Genomic DNA, 6,693 nt, shown 5'->3' with positions numbered 1-6,693 from the left:
GCTCTTAGTATGTCTGATATTCAGAAGAGTTGCGTGGCCCCCGCAACCCTGGGTAACAGTGAGGTCCCAGGAGCCGACAGACAGAATGCCAAATGGATGGACAGGGGTCCTAGCTGTGAACTGGAACTTGACACCACAGAGGTCCGTGCATCTACCTCAAGAGGCAGAGGATGGTCACCTGCAGAGACACGTGGAGATGAGAGGTCGGCGACCTGCTGCACTGGGCTGTCGCCTGAGGCTCCAGGGAGCCTCCCATTCTCACGAGCGACACCCTTCTAGCTTCATCGAGCTGGCCCAGGCAGGCTCTGTTACCTGATGAATTATTTCCATTTTACTGATAAAACCCTGAGGCCCTTGGAGGTGAAGTCACTGATCTGAAGTGACATCATCAGTTAGGGGAGAGCCCACACCCAAGCCCAGATGCGTCTGAGTCTGAAATCTGTGCTCCCCAAACTGTACTCCCACAGGGCAGGTTCCAGAGAAATCTCCCCGTTTATGAACTAGCCAGCTCTTTCCAGAGCCTTCCCTGGGGTTCTCAGCCCTGGCCGCCCGTCACAGAATCAACTGCGGATCTTTTAAAACGGCAGGTGCCTGGACCCCTCCCGACAGAACCACCTCCAGGGGAGCGGGTGCAGGGTCCACAGCTGATTCTCCCCGAGAGCTGAGCCCTGGCCAGTCCTCGGAGCTCCCGGACACGCTGGGCCCAGCCAACCTCCTCCGCCTCCAAACTGGTTGGCTGTCTCGATTTCATCAGGGACTCCAGAACCCCAAGCCAGGCTGAGGAAAAGGCAGGAAGGGGACAGGGCTACCTGAGGAGGCGGAACTGGCATCGCACAGGCCTAGGGAAGCTAGGGGTGCAGTCCTGGTGAGCAGTCAGCTCAGGAAGGATGCTAACCCAACCAGAGGGTGGACATGGGCTGTGCTTCGCCCGTTGAAGGCCTCATCCCACACCAGAGCTGGTGGGCGGGGCCTGCTTCAGATGGCCCACCTGGGGCGAGGTGGGGGGGGGGCAAGCTCACAGGTGTTGGTGGCAGCCAGGAGGAAGGTGTAGAGGCTACAGGTGAATCCTGCTAGGTAAGGCAGGGCCAGAAAGATCCAGGCTGCTCTCTCCTGAACTCCCCGCTCCCCAATATGCTGCACTGGTTGTTAGCCTTGCAAGCTGAGGCCTGGTGGTTACCAGCCCACCAGTTTCTTCCTTGCTGGCCAGCACCGGCTTGCATTCCCACCCTGGTACAGGCATCACGTGGACATGACCGCCAGGGACTCACCTGGGCCATTTCTTCTTTGAGCCAAGATGGGGTCTGCAAATCACCAGTGAGCAGCTGAAGATCCAGCACCCCCCCACACAAGGTGTAAAGGGGCGCCCCTCCCCGGGCACCGCCCCCTGCAGCGTCCTCCCTATGCTCCTGGCCCCCAGCATGAGCCAGCTCCTGTGGTTCCCCTCCTGCCCCAAGCTCCACGGGCTGACCATTCTGCAGTTGCACACGCACCCCTACACCCCGAAACTTGTTACAGGAAAACTTACAGAAACAAAGAGGAAGGAAGGAACTAGGAAGAAGCGTCTCCTGAAAACCCAGGCGGATTCCTAGATACCAACCACCCCGGGACTCACACGGGGAGGGGAGATGAAGAGAGCCCATCCCACCCCAAAGCATTCTCAGCTGCGGCAGCTGAGAGCCTCTGGCCTCAGCCTCCTCTAGCAGATTCACACCCCGCCCCACAGGAGGGAAACTGTCCAGAATATTGATCCCCCTCTTCCCAGCAAGCCCCCCAGCGACTGAGTGGGAGTCCTCACCACTTCTCTCCCAGGGAGGCAGGCAGAGGCTGGGGTCCTCCAGTTTCCATGCCCCCAACACCTTTGCTCTACCTGTCCCTGCCCGTGCCCCCCTGAGATCTCCACGCGTGCCCCTCCCACTGCACAAGCTCAGAGGCCCCTCCCCGCCTCTCCTCAAACCCTGGTTATCCTCCAAGGCTTCAAGGCCCAACGTCCTTCCTCCAGGAAGCCACCCAGATCACTCCGGGGGGGATGAGATCTGGTCCCTCCTTAGCACTCATTCTCAGCATGCCCTAGAAATGTCCCTGCGTCCCTTCTATACATGTGTGTCCTGACTTTCTAAGTGAAATGCAAAGAGTGTCTCACACAACTTGGTTTGGCGCACGGTGCCCAGTACCCAGGTGATCATCAGCTAATCATACTTAATTGCTTAAGTGGCTTATACTGGCCAAGCATCATTGCCAGAACAAGGTCACATGTAAGAGCAGGTGACAGGTGCGCATGTTCATTTTCTATTGTTGCTATAAAAAATTGTCACCAACTGAGTGGTATAAAATAACCCGGGTTTATTATCTTACAAATTCCTTCGGTTCTAAGTCTGACTTGGGTCTCACCGAACTACCATCCAGGTGTCGCAGGGCTGGCTCCTCTCTGAGGCTCCAGGCGAGAATCCGTCTCCTTGCCGTTTCCAGTTTCGAGAGACTGCTGTATTCCTCGGCTTCTGGCCCCTCTTCCGTCTCCAAAGCCAGGATTGTTGCATATCTGTGACCCTTCTGCCGTCATATCTCTTCCTGACCACAGACAAGAAAAGTTCTCTGCTTTTACGGACTCATGATTTGATGCGGTGGCAGGATAATTCAGAAATATCTTCCCTCCCAAGGTCCTTAACTTAACCATACCTTCGAAGTCCCTTTGGCCATGCAAGGTGACATCGTCACAAGTTCTGGAGATTAGGAGGGCCATTATTCTGCCAGCTACAGCGCACTAGAAACAATACCAAGAACGAGGGTGGGAGTGTTTCAATGATCATATAAATGTGAGACTCACTGTGTTAAGCAGTTGAACAGGATTCTGCATTGCAGGACTGCTCAGAGCCTTTACTATGCTACTGAGCGAGGTGCATTTGTAGATGCACCTATGTGACCCCAGAGTCCCTTCTTGCTTGCGTAGCTCTTGGCACCCCCATAGCCGAGTTTTGCAGGTCACTGGGTGAGGAACACAGAGCTGGACCCTCCCACCCTTCCAGCCCTCGCAGGCCCAGGAAGCCTTCACCTAAGACCACATAACAGCTGGGCTCTGGAAGGACACTGAAGGGTACTGTGACTTGGGGTGAAAAATAGTAACCTGAACTTTAATTCTAACTGCCAATCAAACTCAGTTTAGAAGCAGCAAAAATGCTATTGCCTTGTGTTTGAGGCTCTGGCTGACCCACATACGACGGGCTCCCCACGATAAGAAAGGCCCTGGGCCTCTGTGTCAGTGATTCTGACACAGGACTTCAGGCCCCTGGGGATTAAGTTCAGCTTCTAATAAGCCCCTGACCTTCCAGGTAACATCATCCAAACCAAACCGGTGGAACATTTGTGGTCCTCCCCTCAACACAAATGCATCTCAGACTCTGCCAAGAAAGCTGTCAGCATAACTTCCATGTCTGCCTCCAGCCACTCTTCCTCTAAGGACAGGTAGGGTCCCAGCATCTGGGGACACACTGAGGCACACACACACCTGAAACACTGAAGCCAGAGCGGCCTCCTCTCTGAAACCAGGCTTTTGTCTGAACCAATCACTTCTGACCTGGGGGAGGGTTGTAAGGACTGTGTCCTGGTAACCTCTTCATGGCCAGAGTCTCATCTCTGTGGGACACGCAGGCAGATGCTTACAACATTCAGGAAGCCATACATCCACCTATAGAGGGGTCAGGACCACATGGGGCAGTCTCTACTGCAACTGACATTTCACTCATTTGAGTTCATGATTGGCTGACACAGTTGTCCATCATCAACCCACCAAAGGAGTGAGTGACATGGCTCCCAGAAGGTCGTAATAGTTGCCAGGCAGCAGGGCACACAAGGTGGTCTCCGTGATCCGGGCCCTCAGAGAGGAGTCAAGCTCTTCACTGACTGATGAAGGCTCCCTCCCCACAGAGGGACAGGAGCAAGACACACCCTATTTGCAAGCGTTTGTGTTCCCCCTGGAGCAAAGAATGACCAAAACACCCAGCCTCCTTTCCAGGGCTGAGGCCAGGGAGACCAGTGTGAGAGACCCCCTGCCGTCCTCACGGGTGTGGACACATCTGCTGTGTGTGGACACATTAGCATCGGGAACAGGCACGCATTTCCATCACCCAGCCTTCCACAGTGGCATCTTTCCACTCCAGGTACTTCTCTGTCTTCTGCAGTTTACGTTTCACAACTGCGGGACGGGGAGGCAGCGGGGCTCGGGGGCACGCCGCACCCTGACTCTGCCCCAGGGAAGCCCGTGACCCTGGGCAAATCCTCACACCTCCCTGAGCCTCTGGTTCCTCTTCTGTGAGGGGCGCAGGGTTAGCCCAAACGGTTCGCGTGGCTCTCCCAGCTCCGAGGTCTGTGACGTCCCTCTAACGAACACCTCTCGGTATGTTCTCCCTGAGCCAAAGCTGGACGGGAATAATCCGCTGCTTATAAAAATGCCCGTGTTTTCCAAAGGGACCCTCGTTCCCTGGCATCCTTTATGCTGCTACTTCCTACCTGAATCTCATGGCTCCCAGGGAAAAATTGTTTACTCTTATTGTACCACGGTGTGATTATTAGCTGCACTTGGCCATTGAAGAAATTCCAGCCATAAATAATAATGATGATTACAGAAATAATTACAGGCACCGTCCCCTCCCCATGTCATAGCACTGGCTGCTGCTTTTCTTTTCTTTCTTTTTTTTTTTTTTTTAATGCCACTCAGTGCCAAAGGCCTTCAGAAAAGGAGTTAATTAACACCCCTTGCTGTGGACTAATTCTCGTTTCAACATGTGGCTGTCACTTCCCTGTCATCATAGCTGATTTACAACAGGGTTTAATTAAATTCTCCGTACATTATTCAGCATTCTCCAAAGACACCACCAGAGAGGCCCAGGGTATTTAAAATGTCACCTGCTGAGGCATATCACCTCTTCTTAAATAAATATGACAGTGATCAAACTTTGGCTAATTACAGTGACTTAGTTATTTGTTTGTATGTTTTAATATTTAATTGCTTTCATGTTCATCCAATTACTGAGCAACAGCAAATAGAAATTAACTTTTTATCAGCGTGTTCCCAGCCCAGCAAATAAGCACCTTGAAGCCTCCAAACATGGGGAGGTGCCCCATCTGTAGAGGAATGCAGACACGTGCTCAGCTCAGTGCAGGGGTCGGTTACATTAAGGCAGAACCCTCCCGGCTCTCGCTCCAACTCAGCCTGCGTGGGGCTGCAACCCAGCTTCCAGAAGCATTGAACTTAGGGCAGTTTAGCTACTGAACACGCTCAGGGATGTAAGTCCACACTGCCACCCTGTGGCCGCTTGGCACAAATGCCTCGGTTCCTTTGGATGTTTAGGATTCCCAGGAAGGAGATGAAAGAGAACTCTTTGGGGACACATGAGCTGTGTCTTCAAGTTCCCACAAGGACATCCCGTGTTCTCCTCCTCAGCGGAGGTGCTGTGTTCATGCTCCTCCAGCTTTGGGGGTGAGTGGAGGGGCCTCTGCTGCTCATTAGATGTTCTAGCACCTTCTGCCAAGCTCCCTGGGACAAAGGCAGCACCTGAGACCATGTTACCTGCATGCCATTTATATTACAAATTCCAGCAGCTAGAAGCACCGTCAGCTAAGAAACAGGAGCCAGGATGTGCACATGGCTTATCATAAATGGTGTTCTGAACGAATGTATTAGCCAGACCCCAAGGCGGCCCACAGAGCCCCCGAAAGCCTGTCCGTCTGGCGTTATCTTGAAAGTTCCCACACCCTCTGTTTCCCATCCCCTGGCTCCAGCACATCACGTGACATTTTGACATTTGCTTTTCTCCCAAGCCTAACCTCAGCATCTCAGAATCTCTGCAGAATATTAGAAATAATAATAACAAAAAGGATGAAGAATTAAGCCCTGCCTGGAGCTCGTCAGCGATTCCAAGTTGGGTAAGAATGATCTTACCTCCAGCCTAACCCCACAGCCTCATGGGATGTTGGCTTACAATGCTTAACTTTCCAAAAATAAAACTAATCTTTTCATGTACTTACATCTTATCTCCGCAGCTCAACTGTAAGCTCCTTAAGGGGCAGGCCCAGAAACAAGCAGAGATTTAACCAGGCTAAGAGCTGAAGAAAATACCGACAGGCTGGCCTTTTGCTAAATGGCCCGGGAGTGGCCCTTGTATAACATCTGGCTCACAGGGGAGTAGCCGGGTGTTGTGTCAAGAAAGCAGTTCGTTCACTGAGTCAAAAACACCTACTGTGCGCACGGCATTGGCTGTACAACGGGATGAAACAACAGTGTAAGCCCCTGTCCTTGGTGCTGGAGTCTGGGAGGAAACACTCTCAATACTCACCAGCGAGTGGAGGTGTGTGGGGCAGAGGGTGGAGCCCCCAAGAGTGCAGCCGATGGAGGGGACACCGTCTGAGGACCCAGCAAAACCTTGCTCGGGAAGCCCTATAAGCCGACAGCTGAAGAAAGAAGAGGCATGTTTTTCCTTTAGCAAAAGGCTAGGAGGCCTGTTGGAAAATTTTTCCTGGGAGCCCAGAGCTTATGCAAATGAGCCCAACACAGAAAGACAGATTCTAATTGGTCCCAGGAGGTGGTTCCCTGGTCAGAGGTCAGCACCTGTGTGAATGTCTCCATGGGGTCCCTGAGGCCCTCACTGGCTGTCACACCCACTGTCTTCAGATCCCAGAGATTTTTACCTTAAATTCACACTG

The 6,693-nt window shown here is 52.9% G+C and overlaps 1 long non-coding RNA gene across 1 annotated transcript; it reads right to left on the bottom strand.

The window, feature by feature from the left end:
• Positions 1-2,391: 2,391 nt before the first annotated feature.
• LOC109383682 (uncharacterized) lies at positions 2,392-6,467 on the bottom strand. Its single transcript, XR_002124264.1, has 3 exons — positions 6,327-6,467; positions 2,674-2,758; positions 2,392-2,565 (listed from the first exon to the last, which is right to left on the bottom strand). It is a non-coding gene; the product is annotated as an uncharacterized LOC109383682 (long non-coding RNA).
• Positions 6,468-6,693: the final 226 nt, after the last annotated feature.

Source organism: Hipposideros armiger, unplaced genomic scaffold (genome assembly GCF_001890085.2).
Source record: "Hipposideros armiger isolate ML-2016 unplaced genomic scaffold, ASM189008v1 scaffold_87, whole genome shotgun sequence".
Taxonomy (NCBI): domain Eukaryota; kingdom Metazoa; phylum Chordata; class Mammalia; order Chiroptera; family Hipposideridae; genus Hipposideros; species Hipposideros armiger.
The sequence above is the reverse complement of the archived record's forward strand: the minus strand, read 5'-3'. Positions and strand labels throughout refer to the sequence as shown.